The sequence below is a fragment of the Scyliorhinus torazame genome, chromosome 7 (assembly GCF_047496885.1).
Source record: "Scyliorhinus torazame isolate Kashiwa2021f chromosome 7, sScyTor2.1, whole genome shotgun sequence".
NCBI classification, from domain to species: domain Eukaryota; kingdom Metazoa; phylum Chordata; class Chondrichthyes; order Carcharhiniformes; family Scyliorhinidae; genus Scyliorhinus; species Scyliorhinus torazame.
The window spans coordinates 261,873,400-261,895,284 of record NC_092713.1 but is presented as its reverse complement, the minus strand read 5'-3'; positions in this window follow the sequence as shown (position 1 = coordinate 261,895,284).

The following is a 21,885-nucleotide window of genomic DNA, read 5'->3' as shown; positions in this document are numbered from 1 at the left end:
CCCTAGCCGACTCCCAGTCCCACCCTCACACCTGGCTGTTCCCCCGACTCTTTGCCTTCCGCACCACCCCCCCACACCCGTCATTGCCTAGCACCGGGGTGCCTCTAACCCCGCCACTCATCCCTGGGGCAGGGACACCTGTAGCTGGCCCTACCCAAGCCAGCAGTGCGCACTGCAGCCCCTGTCCTGTGCTGCTGTGTGGAGTCGATGTGAGGGTCCTCCATGGGTGGGTCATATGATACCTTGCCAGCTGGGTGGCACCAGATTGGGGGGTTGAGAAGGTGCCATGCACCATTGACCAGCTCCACGCTTGATGGCATGTGTGCGACAGAGCCCACGAATGGCGCTGGGTGAGGTGGGTAGGGACCTGTTGGGGCAGTAGCTGCTGTGTGCTGTGGGTCATTTGTGCGACACACGTGGTGCCGACTTGTACGGTGCCAGGATGGATGGGAGCAGGGGTACAGTGGGCAGGCAGGGCTTGGTGGCAGCCAGTGGTCCTATGGGTTGACGTATTTTGCCAGATGTGCACTCTGCTGAAATTTAACGATCAATATGACAGCAACTTTAATGATTTCCCCTCAGATGAGCTTTGTTTATCTTGTTTGCTATCAAGGAAATACGATGTGCAATAATACATGATATTTTCATTGTGAACTTAATTTGCCTGATCATGTGAATTTTATAAACCTATGAACGTTAAATCCTAGTGACAGTTCGCCCGATATTATTAATGAATATCTCAGTCTCACAGAATCATTGAATCATAGAATCCCTGCAGTGCAGAAGGAGCCCATTCAGCCCATCAGGTCTGCACCAACCTTCTGAAAGGGCACCCTAACCTAGGCCCATTCCCCACCCTATACTCGTAACCCCACCTAACCCCACCATAACCGCCCCCCCCCCCCCCCCCCTGCCAGTCTGATAAAAAAATGTTTTTTAAAATGAACACATCGACACTTTGACTATTATAGCATCTAAATTCAAGGGAACAAAGATTTGATGGGTTACTCTATTACGCCTGACGTGACGGACCATCTGTTTATGAAATAAGGCAGCACTGAAGATGCTCAATGAGCTGTATAGGCAATACTGCGTCTGCCAGTTCACTAATGAATACCTCGGGACAACTGAGAAGCTCTGGCCTTGGACTTCATAGGTTGAGGCACTGAGGAATTTAACAGACAGTTTTACCTTGGAAACAAGAAAACAAATTGCACTCTATTTAGGAAACCTTGGGATACGGGATGGAATTCTCCCCAGTCCCCTCCGGCAGGTTCAATGTGGAGAACTTGACGGGAGGCCCAAAAATCAGTTTTACCCTGGTGTGAATTTCCAATAGGATCTTCCACTGGTGCCCTCCATGGTGGACCGGGATGCCGCTGGAGGCCAGTGTCAAACTCATTTGCACCTCACTAATGGGATTCACCATGGCAGATTCTCCGCGGCGCCAACAAAACATGTTTGGAACAACATAGCGTGCGGATGTCTGAACCCACCTGGACAATGTCCGAGGCTGCCTCCGGAGTTCAGGGTGGAGGCTGCCGGTAACCCTGGACCACAGAACACCACAGCTGTGGACGTGGGGGAGTATCTACTGGTGAACCTTCCAAATACAGTGTCCTGGAAGAGGTCCATCTTCCAACCTCAGAACCTTACTGGGGTTCCATCTTCTTTCTCAGAAGGTCCATTTGCCGACCTCGGGGTGCTCCTGGAGATTAATCTTCTCTTTGGTAGTGGGTCAGTACTATTAGGTGTCTTTTCAATATGGCGCCAAAAAGGACAGCAAACTACGCATTGTGACGATATGTCCTTGCATGCATTATAATGTAAGATGCTTTACAAAGCAAGGGACTGGAGAATGGCACTGCCCACGGTGTGATATATGCAGTTGCATGGTCAGAGAACGATCTAGAACACTCTGCAAGCAGCAACCTTCATGGTGGGAGCAATACCATGCAAGACTACTTGGAACTGTAAATATTTAAGACTACCTATGAAGATATTTATGTTTAAACACGTAAGCCTCAAGATCTCTGGCGGGAGTCTCTGACTCCCCGCCGGGCAGGAGAATCGCCGGGGGGTGGCATGAATCCTGCCCCGCCGCCCTGACGCCGAATTCTCCGGCGCTGGGGTTTTGGCGGTGGCGGGAATCGCGCCGCGCCGGTCGGCAGACGCTGGCAGCGGCCCCGCCCCCCCGGCGATTCTCCAGCCTGCGATGGGCCGAGTGGCAGCCCGCTTTTGGCCGGTCCCGCCGACGTATACCAGACCAGGTCCGTACCAGCGGGACCTGGCTCTACGGGCGGACTGCAGAGTCCTCGGGGGGGCGCGGGGGGATCTGGCGCCGGGGGGGGTGCCCCCACGGTGGTCTGGCCCGCGATCGGGGCCCACCGATCCACGGGCGGGCCTGTGCCGTGGGGGCACTCTTTAACTCCGCGCCGGCTGCTGGCAACCTCCGCCATGGCCGGCGCGGAGAAGAACCCCCCTGCGCATGCACTGGGATGACGCCAGCATACGCTGGCGCTCCCGCGCATGCGGCAACTCGCGGTGGCCGGCGGCGGCCTTTCGGCACCGGTCGGCGTGGCGCGAAGCCCGTCCGCGCCAGCTGGCACGGCGCCGGCACTGGCCTAGCCCCTGAAGGTGCGGAGGATTCCGCACCTTCCAGGCGCCCGACGCCAGAGTGGTTCACACCACTCCTCGGCGCCGGTACGGCCCGCCCGCCGGGTAGGGGAGAATCCCGCCCCTCATCAATGAACCACCACCACGGCGACATAAACAACCCACATATATACATATTATGGCACACGCCGTGCAAACTCCCTGGGTGCATAATTAATTAGGTTGGTGCCAAATGATTTGGTGTGCTCCCCAGGTGCATAATTAATTAGGTTGGTGCCAAATGAATTGGTGTGCTTTCCTGCCAGTCTCTGTGTGGGAAACATTTCATGTTCCCGCCCCATCATGGGACATAGTCCCAGGATGCGAGAATTCCGCCCATGTTTTTCTACTATTTTTGATGATCCCCTGATTTCCACAAGCAAGATTTTTTTTTTAATGTATTCTTCCATGGGATGTAGACATCCCTGGCAAGGCCAGCATTTGTTGCCCATCCAAAATTGTCCTTTAAATGAGTGGCTTGCGAGACTATCAAAGGTCAGTGGGTCTGGAATTACATGCAAGACTGGCACTGTTCGTGAGCCAGATGGGTTTTTACAACAATTGTCACCATTGCTAATGGCTAACGTTTAGCTCCAGATTTTATTAATTTAATTTTAAATTCCAGCAGCTGCCATGGTGGGATTTTTGGACCCATGTCCTCTGAGCATTAGTTGCGTCTCTGGATCACTCTCCGTGTGTCAGTACCACACACCAACATCCCTCCCCCTATAATGTAACACAATTATTTATGTCAGAATTCCAGAACACTGAAACTTCAGAGTTCTTTCTGCCTGTACAGAATGTAGGTGATTCCAACAAAAGTGAATCTTGGGTTAGCATTCAAGAATATGGGGGGCGAGATTCTCTGACCTTCTCACGACACGTTTCTCGGCGGTGGGAGGCGGCCAGACGTTGGCCAGCAGTGGCGTCTTCTGGTCCCTCCACTGTCAATGGGATTTCCCATTGAATCCACCCCATGCTGCTGGGAAATTCGAGACAGGGGTGCGCCAACAACGGGATCGGAAGATCCTATCAGCGTGAAAAGCTGAAAGATATCATCCTACATTTTTGACTGTTTTACAGAACATCCTAATTATTGATACCTAGGGTGGAAATGTTTAATGCCCTCAATCCTCACCAACAAGCTTTTCCTCTGTGTCGCTGATTGCTGTCATTGGGTTAAAAGTTAATGAAATAGGAATAGGTGACATTTAAATGTATTGCACCATCGAAACAAAAGCAGTGATAAGGGGGAAAGGAATTCCATCTGGACTTTTGAATTAATGGAGGTCCAAATGTGTGGGAAACCCGTCACTCAAGGTGGATTTTCCCAGAGTGGACAACCAATGGTCAGAGGGACCATAAACATAGGAGCAGAATTAGGCCACTCGGCCTATCGAGTCTGCTCCGCCATTCAATTAAGAATGGCAGGCTGTCTCTTGAAGCTGGAGGACCAATCAGAGGCCTTCAGCTTCCAAGCAGCAGCACTTAGTGAGGGAAAGCGTGCATCAAAATGGAGGGCGGGGATGGGGTAGAAATCTCCTCAACAGGGTGGCCTGCAGCTGCTGTTCCCCACCATCTCTGGGAACCTGGAGGCTGACTGGAAAAATTTACTCGGCCTCAATTAACAGGAGGACCTAATAGGCCTTTCCTTTTTCCAGTTGGCTATCTGTCGTTTGATGCCGAGTAGCCGAGCTAACCCCATGCTGCCTCCAGGAAAATATCTCATGAGTGGGATAGCATCCAGGCACACAGGCTGCTGACACATAATTCTGTGCCCTTATGTCACTATTCCTGGCCCTGCTGGGGGTTGAAATTCCAGCCCATTATATTGTAGTGCAATATTTGCAACATATATATTTTAAATTTTAAGTGTGGTTTTGATCGTCATTAAAAATGTTCCGTAAAAATATAAAAATATGCTGTTAGTGGTTCAGTTAGAGGGATTTTTGAAGCATTTAATTTTAAGTAGTTTCCATAAACATATGCAAACTCTATTCCTATAAACTGCCATATGGGTTTATTTGTAGAATTACGTTTTTCAATGAAGAAAGAAAAGTACAGCACAGGAACAGGCCCTTTGGCCCTCCAAACCTATGCCAACCATGCTTCCTCTCTAACCTAAAACCTTCTACACTTCCGGGATCCGTATCCCTGTATTCCCATCCTGTTCACGTATTTGCCAAGACACCCCTTAAATGTCCCTATCTTTCCTGCTTCCACCACCTCCTCCGGCAGCAGATTCGAGGCACCCACTACCCTCTGTGTAAAAAACTTCCCTCGCACATCTCCTCCAAACTTTGCCCCTCGCACCTTAAACCTATGTCCCCTAGTAATTGACTCTTCCACCCAAGGAAAAAGCTTCTGACTATCCACTCTGTCCATGCTCCTCTTAATTTTGTAGACATTTATCAGGTCACCCCTCCACCTCTGTCGTTCCAGTAAGAACAAACCTAGTTTATTCAACCTCTCCTCATAGCTAATGCTCTCCACAACAGGCAACATCCTGGTAAACCTCTTCTGTACCCTCTCAAAAGCCTCCACATCCTTCTGGTAGTGTGGCGACCAGAATTGAACACTAGTTCTGTGCAGCTGCAGCATGACTTGCCGATTTTTATACTCAATGCCCCGGCCAATGAAGGCAAGAATGCGGTATGCCTTCTTGACTGCCTTCTCCACCTGCATTGCTCCTTTCAGTGACCTGTCGACCTGTACACCCAGGTCCCTCTGCCTGTCAATACTCTTAGAGATTCTGCCATTTACTGTATATTTTCCATCTGTACTAGACCTTCCAAAATGCATTACACATTTGTCGAGATTAAACTCCATCTGCCATCTCTCACCCAAGTCTCCAATCAATCTATATCCCGCTGTATCCACTGCCAGTCCTTATCGCGATCTGCAATTTCATCAACCTTTGTGTCGTCCACAGACTATATATAATTGTCCTTGCACAAATATACAAAATAACTTGATTAAAAGGAAGGAAGTACAGCAAAAGTAAAATAGAGAACCACGATAATAGAAGTCTTCAATAACAGAAAATACTCTCGTGCTCACCAAATTTAAATATGAATGATTTTTTGAAGTGTGTTACTTTTAAAATAGCATAGAATAGAATCACTACAGTGCAGAAGGAGGCCATTCAGCCCATCGAGACTGCACCGACCCTCTGAAAGGGCAACCCCCACTCTATCCCCTTAATCCAGTAACCCCACCTAACCTAACCTTTTTGACACTAAGGGCCAATCCACCAAACATGAACATCTTTGGACAGTGGGAGGAAACCGGAACACCCGGAAGAAACCCACGCAGCCATGTTTGATCAGAACAATCTTTGAAACTATAACCTAGCTTTCTCTTTCACATGCTAATTGAACTGCTGTGTGTTTGCAGCTTTTTCTATTTTTATTTTGAAAATAATAAAAATATTACCGTAGTTAAACAATTGCAAAATGGTAAAGATGATCAATAGAGATAGAAAATTTTTAATCCATTGAAACTGAATTGTTCCAAAACAATGTGAGACAGGGGGCGGGATTCTCCCATCCTGCGGCAGAATGTCCCCGCCGTCGTAAACGGCGTCGCATTTTACGACGGTGTGAACGGGCCGCTGCCAGGAGTAATTCTGGCCCCTACAGGGGGCCAGCATGGTGGTGGAGCGGTTCGCACCACTCCAGCTGCCGATCCCGGTGCGAACTGTGCGCCGCGGGATCCACGCATGCGCGGTTGCCTCTTTCAACGCGCCGGCCCCGACGCAACATGGCGCAGGACTAAAGGGGCCGCCGCGCAGGAAAAGAGGCCGGGGGACAGAGAAGCCGGCCCGCCGATCGGTGGGCCCCGATCGCGGGCCCGGCCGCATCGGAGGCCCCCCCCGGGTTCGGGAGCCCCCCTCCCCCACCCACAGGCCGCCACCCGACACTTGCATGCAGCACTCCCACCGGCTGCGAGCAGGTGTGGCCGGCGCCGGCGGGACTCAGCGTAGTGCGGCCCGTGACGGTGCCGTGCCAAACACGCCGCCGCCAACGGCGCCAGTTCTCCGCTCTGCGGAGAATCAAATGCCGGTGTCGGGGCGGTGTGGCCCGATTGCGGGGTTTCTCCAGCCCGGCCCAGGGCTGGGAGAATCCCGCCCAGGGAGTCAGAGCAGTAAGTTATGTGTTTTCTACTCAAGTTAAGGCTTGTTAGTTCTGGAAAACTTCCAATGTTTCCACCTTTTTTGTCCTGTATTAGCATCAAATACTCTCTGATCAGACTGAGTACATGATAAATGCAGGAGAATCAATTGACCCATCAATGTGTCCACAGCTTAACTTCAGAAATGCAGCCTCTAGCCATTTCCCATTTCAAAACCATGGATGGCCTCAATGAAACTGATAATTTGGTGCCAGTTAAAGCCAGATTAATGTCAGGTATGGGCTATCAGTGTGTCTTTCAATCACTGCACTTAAATGTCTTTACAAAGGCTTTAATAGCTTTTAGAAGTGATTTTTACCCTGTCAGTCTGGACAGATATTAAACCTCGGAATAAAGGTGGAAGAATAATGTACTAACCATTGCCCTTGCCCTTTTCCTCAAACCGCTTCAAGGAAGTGTTCAGCATTATAATTGGGAGGATCTGAAAGAATTATATGTAACATACAACTAAGTTAATATTGTACAATCACAAGGTATAAAACTCCACCAAATATATCATGTAGATCCTTTTCTTGGAAGTGGTTCCATGAGAAGAATTTTTCTGCATTGCAGATTATGGGGGTTACAACAATTTACTCACTGGGGAGATTGTAGAGACTCATAATCTAACAACAATAGAGAACTTGAAAGCAAGCCAGCGAGGAGGCAAATTATTTCCTAATTAGTGCACTACATTAAATTATTCCTTCAACTTTACCATTTGAGGAGTCGGAGCCAGAAGACAATTTGAAGACAATATATGTTGAATACGTTACACTACATTGAAGCCAGGTAATAGGAGTGGTAAAGACAGACTGCTGACTTCAAAATTCAATGGCGCACAAAAATGGGCACGATGTGAACAGTCTCTAATTTCTGAACAAATAGGCCCAGGATGCACATAATATTAGGCCTTGGGTTTCACTACAATAGTGAACTACGGACATTTAATACGTATCCCAAGGCAGATCATTGGAGAACAGGATTTGAAGATCTCAGGCACTGTAACACCGGTGGTGACCCTCAGGTAAATTCTTAATGCAGATCAGGAAATCAGTAGTGGCAAGGAGGGAGTTGGTCACATGTAAACCTGTTTTTGTTGAACAAAATGGGCTTGCCATTATCTGTGCTCAGTTGAACCCAATAATGCAAAGGGTTCTCAAACAAGCATTACCAATATTTTCAATATGCAAAGGACTAAATACCTGTCTTAGCGGTGACTCCTTAATTCCTATTTTCTTGCCTACATTCAATCTGCTGGCAGACTACTTCCATTGTGTAATGAGCATATGCTTTTTAACCAACTTAATGAAGTTTTGCTGCTCATTTCGCATCCAAAATATGAGTACGGACATCCAATTTCTAGGCACAATCGTAACATCTCCCTGAAGTCAAATTCAAATCTAAAGAACGTTGCCATATTTTGTCACAGAAGAAGCTAGATGAAGGTTGGAGTGTGGAATGATAACTCGAGTTCTTATGCTTGCACTATTGATAATAAAAAGTTATTTATAGAAAATTTGTAACTTTAATAATTAACGGCCCCACAACACAACATAATGACTAAACTGTCAAGAATTAAGTTATACTTCACAAAAAGAGATTTATATTTCAGAACTTGAGATACCAGCCTGTCTGTTATAAACCCAAAAAGGTTACAACCCTAAATCTTACCCTTACAGTGATTCAGTGATAGTATATAAGAATGTCGCCCTCTCACTGCTGGGACTTTGGGCTCAAATCTGATGAAGACTGATTTAGTACAGCGGCATCCTCTTGAGGGATTGTGGCACAACGTTTCAGCAAATTTATCCTTAAGCTTTGGATTCAGTTTTTGATTCTTGTCCAGACAGACAGAATGCGTCACCTGTCTCTAATGCCTGTTAGAAGTCCTGAGGGAAATATGTTTTGCTTGTCCCAATTCCGTCCTCAATGGATGCAAATCCACCACACAAACTGTTCTTAAATTGAAACTTTTTCTCTTTGAACGTTACGTAGCAAATGATTTGTCATCATTGATCTGTTCAGATACAAGTTGAAAGGTGTAACATGAATAGAATTGCAGCATGAAACACGGCATCACTGTAGCAGCTGCAGTTCCAATCACATCTGGGTCTATAATAAACCCTCTAAAAGAAACAGATTGAATGATGTTTCAGCCAAAGGAACCTTCCTCGGGGGTACTTGTGGAAAAAGAAAGCGTGCTTAATGGAGAAGACAGCACAGCCTATTTATAGATACACAAGATGGAAGTACAGTGTGGATAGAGATAATGAAAATTCATGACAGGGAGATACAGAAGAGAATGAACAGAAGTGATGAAACTCCAAAATCCAGGCATCGTAGAAATCAGTTAATGAAAATAATATATTCTAGATGAACTTGGCTTTTGATGTTTATTGTAGCAAACTGAGATTGACTTCAAGAACAAGGAAATATGGCAATCAATAAAATGTGGGATAAGACAAAGAGAGCAGCATTTCTAAGGAATATGTTGAGGACGCTGAAGCACTAAAGGGAAAACAAAAAGACATACGTATATATGCTGCCTTTGACAGTGTCACAAGCCAATTTACAGCAGTACATTTTCTGTGCTGTTACCATTGCAATGAGGGAAACACAACAGTCAATTTGTTTACAGCATGACCACACAAACTGAGCAATCAGGCCAGCCAGACAAACAGAAGGAAACAGATCGTGAAGAAAATCCACGCTGAAAGTTTTTCTTACTTTCGGAGCTGTGAGGTTTGTTTAAATGCTGATGTGCAGCTGTTCCCTTGGTATAGTCCAGAACCAATAACATTTCAATTTCCTTTTACCACAGCCCGACACATACAAACTGACCAGTTAATTGAAACATGGGAAACAACAATTTGCTTTCATACAGCACCTTTAGTGTAGCAATAACTCCGTTAGCCCTGCACCGAAGCATAATTAAAAATGAATGTTCAGCCAAAGCGGGAGGGATTGGGAGGAGCGGCTAATATCATTGTCAAAGCGGTAGGCCTCAAATTGAATATTAACAGCGTGTAAGGAAATACAGAGAAAGGGGTCAAGCAAAGGAATTCTGGTACTTTGTTTTTATGTATAAACGCCAATGTTGGGGAAAGGGAAAGAGCAAAGTACATAAGAGGGTGAAATCGGAGAAACAGAGCAGAGTGAAGATTGTAATGTGGAGGGAATCACAATGGCAGAGAGGGCAATGTCATGGAGGAATTTATAGAAAAAGATGATCATTTTAAATTTGACGTGTGTATCTTGTGGTGGGTCAGAGGAACCAGAAAATAACATGAATTATCTGCGGGGTGTGTTAAGTGGGAGCTGGTGCAGGCTGGGATATAATCATCAGAGTTTTACATAAACTGACATTTACAGTCAGTAGAAAAGAAGACCAATCAGAGTTTGAAGGTGACAAAGGCATTAATGAGAGTTTCAGCGGCAGATAAGTGAAATAATGAGCAGCGGAAGAAAATCTGATAGAGAAAGAAGTAAGTAGTGCTGTGATGGGGGTAGGGTATGGGTTCAAAAACTCAGTTCAGCATCAGGTAGGATACCGAGGTTTAAAACATCTCGCTTCAAGAAAAGGGAGCTGGGGAGGGGGGGAGAGCAATGAGATTATGGTATTTGGATAGGGGCCACAAAGCAATAGAGATCAAGGGATTGATTTTGAGTCCACATTCTCTGCCCCGAGAAACTCGGCGCAAACTCAAAATCAAACAAGAATTGAAAAACACAATTTCTTCCCGCGTGATTGGGTTTTGAAATTTTCACTCCCCTATCCGGGGGAGTCGTCCGAATTGCACCGCGGGAGCCCGGGAAGCTCATTTTAATGCCTTAGCATGTCATTAGCGTGCACTATCTCCGTCAGCACATGGTAAGTATGGGTGGGGGGGTAAGGGGGTGTAGAGGGACTTGTTTGGGCATATACGCTACTCCCCTCGCTCACACACTCACCCACCCCTCTGACACACGCACCCCGTCTCTCACACACATTCACTCTCCTCTCTCACACACTGTTCCCTGACACAGGTTGGCACTGTCAGGTTGGCACTGCCAGGTTCTCACTTTCAGGTTGCTACGGCCAGCCTGACAAGTGCAACTTGGCAGTGTCAACCTGTGCCAGGGGGCAATGTCAGCGGCAGGCCCTAGTGGGAGCCCCATGGAGGCGGAAGGGGGTGCGCTATTTGTAGTCGGCATGGGTCCTGAGAGTGGATATTGAGGGGGGTGGATGCCAGCAATGAATGTCGGGGGAGTTACGGCGGGGGGGGGGGCTTTGGTGTCTACTCACTCGTGCTGCCTGGTGTAGATTGTTGACCTTTTTTCGGCACTGGAGGCCAGGCCTCCTGGTTACACTCCCTGAGCTCACAGCTGCCGCCACCTCATCCCAAGCAGCACTACTGCCCTATGACTCACCCTCCGGGACCCTAGGGGGAACAAGGACATCCCTTCTGGCCTGCACTGTATCAAGGAGCCTCCCCAGGTCAGCACTTCCGAATCTTGGGGCCGGTCTCCTCGGCACCATTGTTGCGAGCTGGCTGGGGTTGGCTGAGCAAGTGCAGCGTAAGTGCTGCTTGACCTTGTTAGCAGGGGCCTGTCGAATGGGTCCTGGCGAATCAGCTGTCGAGTCTTCATTTGTGGTGAGAAGCCCGTAAGGCTTCGTTAGGTGGACCAATTAATGTTGAATTGCGTTGCTGGCCTCGCTGGGCCGAGTATCGGGAAACTCGCAAAATTCCTACCCTTACCACACTTGGAAATTTTGGGGGAAAATCGCGCCCTAAATGTAATTTGTGGTCAGTTTTCTACCGGCTCTGTCGGTGAATTCCCCACCGTTATCTAACGACACCTTGTCACTTTTTTCAGCCCTGGGGTGTTTCACCCCGGTCAAGCCCACACTTAGAATTATTCTCATCACTAGGGAGCTGAACTCGCTGGGCGGACTGGCTCCTCAGAGATCAGGGCGCCCTTTTGAAAGGGTGCCCCGATTTCTGAGAGAGCTTGAGGGTCCCCTACATCCCCATCCATGAGCAATGTCACCCCTACACACATGGGCATTATGCCACATCCCACCAAGTGAGTGCACCTCGATATGGGGTCCCTGAGGACACTCTTCAGGCTCCCCACACCCCCTTGCAGGCCCCTCCCCTTCCTGGACCCCATCCCTTCACCTCCCCCCATACTCACAGCGGCCCCTACTTATATGCCTTGTACTCCACCCTTCACGACCCCCTCCATCCTCCTTCCATGGGCATGGCCCCCTCAGGTCCTGACGCTTGTCAATGCTACCTATGCAGCCGTGCTTTCTGGTACTGCCACCCTGGCATCGTGGGAGTGCTCCTGACATCTTTGCGGTGCCACAGGGCACCTTGGCAGTGCCAGAGTGGTAGAGCCAAGGTTCCAGCTGGGCAGTGCCAAGGTGCCTGCATTAGAGGGGGAGGGCAAGATGGCCTCCCCCTATCCTCGACCACCTAGGAGCCTCCGATGGCCGGGGAGATCTCCCTGCCATCTGGCATTCCGCCTGGTCCACATTTCTGTGGATCAGTACGGAACGACGCCAGGCTGAGTCCTCCCTGGTAGGCCGGTATATCCTGGGAGGCCGGTAGATCATGGGTAGGTATGCTTCAATAGGTTGAAAACCTACTGGTCCCGGCCATTGTGGGTGGGATTCTGGTCGCACCGCCTCACGGGACCTGGGTAGATCCCGCGAGATGTTGTGGCTGCCGGGGAACCCATGGGAGGCCTCACCCGATATCTACCAGTCGTGTCATGCTCCCATTCGGGCACAATGTGGCCGGTATATCACGCCCCTAGTTTCTGGAGTTAGTAGTGCAGCTGCATCATGGTTTAAAATCAATTCAGCAACATAACTTTCAAAGGAAATTAGCAAAAAACCATTACAAGTCTATTCCCACCCTCCCAAACAATTGTCTTATCAAATATGGCATCAGATGTTCTTTTGATGGTTCTTGGGATGTTGGACATAACCCCAGACATTGATTACTCTTTTGCCTATTTTCATCCCCTGGAACTATGGCCGGAATCATGCCAACTTTTTTCAAAGTGCCAAACTCAGACTGAAAGCCGGTATGTAGCTCTCCAGTTGCACAGATCAGTTTTCTCTCTGGATCTTAAGTCTCTCTGAGAAAAAAAAAGAGTTGACATGGTTTATGCCATCACTCTGATGAGGTGGGGCCTGATCGAGCCAAGCTCCGCAGTGCCTCGGCCATTTCCATCTGAGACGGGGACATATCCTGCAGCGCCTCATCAAGGTTTGCCTCCTAGTGGGTCATCGAGTTGTGCACCAGGCTGTCCACTGCAGTCGCCACACAAATAATGTTGGCCTTGGTGCCACGCATTGCCGGCACCATCTCCTGCGCCCGTAGCCTCTGGGACTCCTCCAGTCAGCTATGAACCTGCTGGAGTGTCGCTGGCACCCCCCTCGGAATATCACGGTCACACCCTACCGTCGGCATCAACTCCAGGTAAACTTGTTCCAGAGGCTCAGCATCTGACTGGGCCCAGCTGTGTCCTGGGATCTGGTAGACCTGTGACTGCTGTCTCGTCTGGGCATTCCTGCCTCCCCTGATGTGCATCAGTAGGTGTGTGGTGCTCATCTGAATGTGCCCCAGAAGCCTGACTACTAATGTTGCTCACTGAGCTATGTGTCTCTGCAGTGGTGGATGGTGGGGATGACAGCTTTGAAGTATTTATGGTGGCATCCTCAGAGCTCTCCTCCAAAGTGTGTTCAAGGGAGGTTGGAGGGACCACCCCGGATGGGCCGGTGCCGTCGGTTAGAGGTCCTGGGTGGGAATGAATATGTGGTCAGTGGGAGGGATGGGTCAGTCTGTATGGCAATAGCAACTCACATTTGACAGGTCATCTAGGTGGGGTTCGGTGGATCCTCACCTCTGCGGCGACCGCCATCCTCCGCGTTGGTGACCGGTCTGTTCTCGGCCACCCCTGTAACCTCTAGGGCCCGTTCCTCTAAAGTGGTGAGGATTCTGATGTCAGGCACCCCACCATCAGGCTGGGCTCCCAACGACGGTTGTGGGACAATTTCTCCTGAGGAGACATAGAGAGGGTATTGTTAGTCACATGCATGGTTCACCGTGGGGGAAGAGGAGGAAGGAAGGATAGGTTGGGGGGAATTCTGGGGAGGGGTCTTGGGGGTTGGTTTACGTGGGAGAGGGGGAAAGTTTGTGTGGGGGAGGGGTTGTCCAGTGCCAACCCACTCGTGCAGCCCGGTGTAGGTCGTTGACCTCTTTCGGCACTGGAGGCCTGACCGCCTCATCACGCTGCACGAGCTGACAGCCGCTGCCACTTCATCCCAATCACAGTTGTGGCTCACCCTCTGGGACCCTTGGGGTAAAGCACAGCCCTCCTGGCTTCGATTGCCTCTTATAGCCTCCCTAGGTCTGCGTCTCCAAATTGTGGGGCTGGTCGTCTTGGTGCCATGGCTGCGAGCTGAATGAGGTTGGCTGTGCAAGGACAGTTTAAGTGTTGCTCTCCCTTGTTAGTGGGGGGCTGGTCCCGGCAAATCAGCTGGCGAGCCATGATTTACGGTGTGAAGCCCATGGGGCCTCCTTTATGTGGACCAATTAATATTAAATTGGGGTGATGACCTCACGGCAGTTTCCGCTCACTTCACATCATTTAAGTGCTGCAGTCCTGTTGGTATGAGAATTTGTTGGATAAGTTTATTATTATGGTTCAGGAGTTGGTTAATACCAATTCTCTGTGCATCCTTAAAATCATAGGAACTTTATCTTGCTATAATGAAGCCGTTTAGTGTTTTTGCTATGCTCTGGATACATGCAAAGCAAGCGGCACACTTCAGCACATGAGCGCCAACCTACTTGAACAGACCTTCTGGCACCTATATTGTGCTGCAAAATTGAATTTCTATGTATGTTTGTGTTCACGATTTTAAGAACGGGTCTGCTCTGTTCAAATAATGTGGATGTTGTGTGAAAAGTATGAGGTGTGAATAAGTGTAGGTTGCAGAAGCGTTAGCTTGGAAATGCAGTGCATGTGAATAGGAATGTTGGGAGGTGATGGGAAATATGTGGCAGTGATTGTGGGAGAGTGAGGAAAAGCTGTAGAAGCTGGTTGTGAATTATGTGGGTCAAGATGGTGCAGGTGAGAGGACAGAGTAATTGGGAGATGAGATAGGCTTCGTAACGTGGCTACCCTGCTTAGGTCATTGAAACTCTTTCAGCATTGCAGCCATATTCTGGAAGCTAAGGTGCTCGTTTTGATCTCCTCAGCGACTGCTCTCAATGATAGGGAATGTGTTGCTTTGAGAGGGCTCTGCTTCCAGTCATAACAGGGTTTCCCTCTTCCTGCTCACCACCATGATGAGGATATTCAACACTGTATTGGAGAGCCACCTTGTATATCTTCCAACTATTTCGCCACAGAACCCCCCCCCCCCCCCCCCCCCCCCCACTGTATAAGACAAGCTGGCTGGTTTGAAGTGTCATTAGAGATATGCAATATATACCACCCAACTAAAAATACAGCGGCACAGACAATAAGTAGTGTGGACAGCACTGGCTGCATGTCTGTCACACGATAGAGGCCCAATCACGAATTTTGGGTGGTTCCTAGGCCGATGTATTCAGAATGATAACTTTTTTTATGTGAAGGAGTTTAAACAAAGCTGTGATGTATTATTTTTTAACTTCATTCATGGGATGTACACGTCACTGGTGAGGCCGCCATTTATTTCCCATCCCTAATTGTCCTTGAGAAGGTGGTGGTGAGCTACCTTCTTGACCTGCTGCAGTCCAGGTGGGGTAGGTACACCCAGAGTGCTGTTAGGGAAGGGGCTTCCGGATTTTGACCCAGTGAAGGAAAGGCAAAATATTTCCAAGTCAGGATGGTGTGCGACTTGGAGGGGAACTTCCAGGTGGTGGTGTTCCCATGTAACTGCTGACGTGTTCCTTCTAGATGGTAATGGTTATGGGTTTGGAAGGTGCTGTGGAAGGAGCCTTGGTGAGTACCTGTATGCATCTTATAGAAAGTGCACGCTGCTGCCACTGTGCATTGGGGGTAGAGTTGGTAATGTTTGTGGGTAGGTGCCAGTCAAGTGGGCTGATTTGTCATGGATGGTGTCAACCTTCTTCAGTTTTGTTGGAGCTGCGCTCATCCAAACAAGTGGAGAGGATTCCATCACACTCCTGGCTTGTGCCTTGTAGATGGTGGACAGGCTTTAAGGAGTCAGGAGGTGAGTTACTTGCCATAGGATTCCTAGTCCCTGACCTGCTCTTCTCGCCAGGGTATTTATATGGCTAGTCCAATTCAGTTTTTGATCAATGGTAACCCCCAGGATGTTGATATTAGGGGATTCAGCGATGGTAATGCAATCAAATGTCAAGGGGTGCTTGTTTGATTCTCTCTTAATGGAGTTGATAATTGGCTGGCACCTGTGTGGTACAAATGTAACTTGCCACTTGTCAGCTCAAGCATGGATATTGTGCATGCCTTACTGCATTTAGACATGGACTGATTCAGATGAGTCACAAATGGCACTGAACTCTGTGAAATCATCAGTGAACATCCCCACTTCTAAACTTATGATGGAATGAAGGACATCAATGAAGCAGCTTAAAATGGTTGGGCTATGCATTACCATGAGGAACTTTCACAGTGATGTTCTAGAACTGAGATGATTGACTTTCAACTATCACAATCATCTTCCTTTGTCCGAGGTATGAAGCATAGAATCATAGAATCATAGAATCATTACATCATAGAATCAGATAATCAGAGAATCAGAAAATCAGAGAATTTGCAGTGCAGAAGGAGGCCATTTGGCGCATTGAGTCTGCACTGGCCCTTGGAAAGAGCACCCTACTTAAGCCCACACCTCCACTCTATCCCTGTAACCCAGTAACCCCACCTAACCTTTTTTGGACACTAAGGGCAATTTAGCATGGCCAACCCACCTAACCTGCACATCTTTGGATTGTGGGAGGAAACCAGAACACCCGAAGGAAACCCATTCAGGCATGGGAAGAACGTGCAGACTCCCCACAGGTAGTGACACAAGCCGGGAATCAGACCTGGGACCCTGGAGCTGTGAAGCAACAGTGCTAACCACTGTGCTACCGTGCCACCATCCAACCAGCAAAGAGCTTTCTCCCCATTTCCCATTGACTAAAGTTTTGCAAAGGCTGCTTGATGCTACACACTCGGTCAACTGCTGCCTTGATGCCAAGGGCAGTCACTTTCACTTCACTTCTGCAGTTCAGCTTTTTGGTCCATGTTTGAGGCTGCAATGAGGTCAGGAGCTAAGTGGCTCTGGTGGAATCCAAACTGATTGTCAGTGAGCAAGTCATTGCAAAGCAAATGCTGCTTGATAGCACTGTGTGTGACGCCTTCCAACACTTTGCTGATGATCAAGAGTAGGCTGATGGGGTGGCAATTAGTCATGTTGGATTTATCCTGCTTTTAATGTACAGGACACACCTGGACATATTGCAAGGTAGAGGCCAGTGTCAAAACTGTACCAGATCTGCTTGGCTAGGGGCGTGGCAAGTTATGAAGAACAAGTCTTCAGTACAATTGCCAGAATATAGGCAGGGCCCATGGCCTTTGCAGTATTCAGTGCCTTTAGCCGTTTCTTAATGTCATGTGAAATTGGCTGAAGATTGGTGCCTGTGCTATTGGGTGGCCTCTCGAGGAAGTTCAGATGGATCATCCACTTGGCACTTCTGGCTGAAGATGGTTGCAAATGCTTCAGCCTTGTCTTTTGCACATATGTGCTGGACTCCATGATTGAGGATGGGGATATTTGTGGAGCCTCCTCCTCCAATGAGGTCTTTAATTGTCCACCACCATTCACGACTGTCATGATATCCAGATCAGCATATCATGGTGCAATCACACACACACTGATGGACAGGCAGTTGGACCAACCAGCACACACATAACATCGCAGCCAATCACCAGTGAGAGCACACGCACTATAAAACAGGGAACACCACAGTTCCCGCTCATTCTACCAGGAGATAGCTCAGAGCACAGAGCTCACAGCGTGCCACTCAGACATAGACCATGTGCTGAGTGCCTCACTAAGATAGTGATAGGGCTGAGTCCACAGGTTAGCTGGTGAATCATGTACCCAAGCCAGCAGTTAGTTGTAACTATTGTTTAGACAATAAAACAGAGTTGTACCATCTACAGCCGTGTTCGATCATTTGTGCATCAGAACACCCAACACGACATGATAGCAGTAGTGGACGCAGACCAGCGACTGTGAGACCTACCTGCACCCTTTCAGAAATCCGCCATCCTGCTCCATGGAAAACATCAGCCCGCCGCAGCCGCTCCGAATCACTGGAAACCTTGGCGTAAACTGGAAGCTGTTTAAACAGCGCTTCCAGCTCTTCCTAGAAGCCACAGACAGGGAGAATGCATCGGACACCAGGAAGATTGCCCTCCTCCTCTCCACGGCGGAGCAACACGCCATCCACATCTATAACTCCATGGCATTCGCGGAAGGCGAGGACAAGTCAAAATATAAGACGCTGCTTCTGAAGTTCGAGGAACATTTCAGCATGGAAGTCAATGAGAGCTTTGAGAGGTACCTCTTCCAGCAGCGCCTGCAGGGTAAGGATGAGCCTCTCCAATCTTATTTGACACACCTCCGTATCCTCGCGCAGTCCTGCGGCTATGAGGCCACCTCCAACTCCATGATACGGTATCAGATAGTTTTGGGGGTCATCTCGGACACCCTACGCCAGCAGCTCCTTAAAATAAAGCGCCTCACACTAGCGACTGCCATCGAGACCTGCGTCCTCCATGAGAACGCGACCAGCCGGTACTCCCAAATCCAGGCGGCCGAAACGGCACAGCACAGGCCCTATGAGGCGGAGCGGGTCCAGTTGATCGAGTTCCTCCCGGCCCGCGGCCCGAATGAGGGCGGCCATTTCGCTCGCTTTCCGAGGCCTCCCGTGCTTGTACGCGCCAAAAGAGGGGACGTTGACGCAGAGGGACGTGGTGCGCAGGCGCGCTCTACACAGGACCGCACCGCTCATGCGCGGTGGTGCAACGAACGCCATGACGTCACGATGTGCGTCAACTGTGGTTCCGCCCACTTAAAGCGGCAATGTCCGGCCAAAGCGCGACAATGCCTCCGCTGTGGCAGGATGGGCCACTACGCTGCCTGCTGTTGAGCAGCTCAACCTGCCAACTCCCAACAATTCCGCCAGCCTCGCATGGACGTGCGGGCGATTCAGACCCCTACACTGAGTCACATCCTGATAGTATGCAGACCAGCGATACCGAAGACAGGGAGCCCTTCTGCGTTGCGGTAATCCACAAGAACAGGATGTCCCCAAGTCGGAACCACCAGCCGCTGCCAGTGCACAGCATTGATCCGGGCGATGAGTGGTGTGCCACCCTAACGGTCAACCGATCCCAGATCACATTTCGCTTGGACACTGGTGCCTCCGCCAATCTCCTCGCATGGTCAGCCTTCCAGACCTGGAAGGTTAAACCACCGATTCTGCCATCCCACTGTCAGCTGGTTGACTACAATGGAAACGTCACCCCGGCCATGGGGTCCTGCCAGCTCGATGCTACACACAACTCACACAAAGCCACATTATCATTTGAAATCGTTGGATCCTCGAAGGACTCTCTGTTAGGCGCACAGGCGTGCAAGATCCTCCACCTCGTTCGGCGGGTACACACTCTGTCTCCAGAAGGCACGTCCGACTTCCCGGATGCAGACTTTAGGGCACAGCTCCACTCACTCCTCGTGCACAACCAGGAGGTTTTCGAGGGCCTACACGTACAAAATATGGCTCAAACCAGACGCCACCCAGGTCATTCACGCACCTCTTGGGTCCCAGAACCACTCAAGGAACGCCTCAGGCAGCAGCTGCAGGACCTGCAGGACCAAGGAGTGCTTTCCCGGGTCACGGAGCCAACGCCATGGGTCAGCCCCATGGTGTGCGTCAAGAAGCCCTCCGGCAAGCTCCGGATCTGTATCAACCCAAAAGATTTGAATCACAACATTGAGGGAACACTACCCCATACCCAAACGAGAAGAAATCACGAGCGAAATGTCTCGGGCAAAAATATTCACCAAGCTTGATGCCTCAAAGGGCTTTTGGCAGATTCAATTGGATCAGTCCAGCAGGAAGCTGTGCACTTTCAACACTCCATACTGCTACAATAGGATGCCATTCGGCATCATCTCGGCCTCCAAGGTGTTCCATCGCATCATGGAACAGATGATGGAGGGCATCGAAGGGGTACGCGTCTACGTAAACGACGTTATCATCTGGTCCACCACACCACAGGAGCACATCAGTCGTCTCCAGCGTGTCTTTGCACGGATAAGAGATCAGGGCCTGCGCCTCAACCGAGCCAAGTGCTCTTTTGGCCAGGCTGACTAAAGTTTTGGGGGGACCACATCTCCCGGTCGGGTGTGCGGCCGGATGCCGACAAAGTGGCAGCCATCACAGCCATGCAGCAGCTGTCAGACAAGAAGGCAGTGCTGCGCTTTCTCGGGATGGTCAACTTCCTGGGGAAGTTCATTCCGAACCTTGCTTCGCAGACGACTGCTCTTCGCCACCTGGTCAAAAAGACAACGGAATTCCAGTGGCTGCCCGCACACCAGAGTGAATGGGAGGAGCTCAAGATCAAGCTCACCACCGCCCCGGTACTGGTGTTTTTCGATACCACAAGGGAAACAAAGATCTCAACTGACGCCAGCCAGTCTGGCATTGGGGCGGTACTCCTGCAACGGGACGACACCGCATCATGGGCCCCGGTCGCCTATGCGTCGCGGGCCATGACCCCCACTGAACAGCGCTATGCGCAGATTGAGAAGGAGTGCCTAGGCCTGTTGACTGGCATCGACAAGTTTCGCGATTATGTATATGGTCTTCCGCAGTTCACTGTGGAGACCGACCATCGCGACCTGGCCGGCATCATTCAGAAGGACCTCAACGATATGACCCCTCGCCTCCAGCGCATTCTGCTCAAGCTCCGGAGGTACGACTTCCAACTTGTCTATACCCCGGGGAAGGATTTCATCATCGCAGATGCTCTGTCCAGGGCGGTCAACACACCTTCCGACTCGGAGGGGATTGTTTGTCAAGTCAACGCACAAGTAGCCTTCACATCGGCCAATCTGTCGGCCACTGATGCACGTCTGGCCCACATTCGCCGTGAGACTGCGGCTGACCCCCTTCTACAGCGTGTAATGCGCCACATGACGGAAGGGTGGCTCAAGGGGCAGTGCCCACAATTTTACAATGTCCGGGACGATTTGGCCATCATTGATGGTGTCCTCTTGAAGTTGGACCGGATCGTGATCCCACACAGCATGCACCGGCTTGTCCTTGAACAACTGCACGAAGGCCATCTCGGAGTTGAAAAGTGCAGGCGGAGGGCCTGAGACGCTGTGTACTGGCCGGGCATCAGCGACGACATCACCAACATGGTGCTCAACTGCCCCACCTGCCAAAGGTTTCAGCCGGCGCAACCCCCTGAGACCCTTCAGCCCCATGAGTTGGTCACGTCCCCCTGGGCGAAGGTGGGCGTGGACCTCTTTCATGTGCTCGGCAGGGACTACATTATTCTGATTGACTACTTCTCAAGTTATCCGGAGGTCATACGCCTGCACGACATGACATCATCAGCTGTCATCCGGGCAAGCAAAGAAACCTTTGCTCCCCATGGAATTGCGCTCCCCGTCATGTCTGACAACGGGCCTTGCTTTGCGAGCCAAGAATGGTCTTCCTTTGCCACTTCATACAACTTCACACACGTGACGTCCAGTCCCTTGCACCCTCAGTCGAATGGCAAGGCTGAAAAGGGCGTCCACATTGTGAAGCAGCTCCTCTGCAAGGCTGCTGATGCCGGATCTGACTTCTGTTTAGCCCTGCTGGCCTATCGCTCGGCCCCACTGTCCACGGGCCTCTCGCCAGCCCAGCTGTTGATGGGTCACACTCTCAGGACCACTGTGCCGTCCATTCATGTTCCTGACCCCGACCGTGCTCCAGTATTGCAAAGGATACAACAACAGCGTGCTCAGCA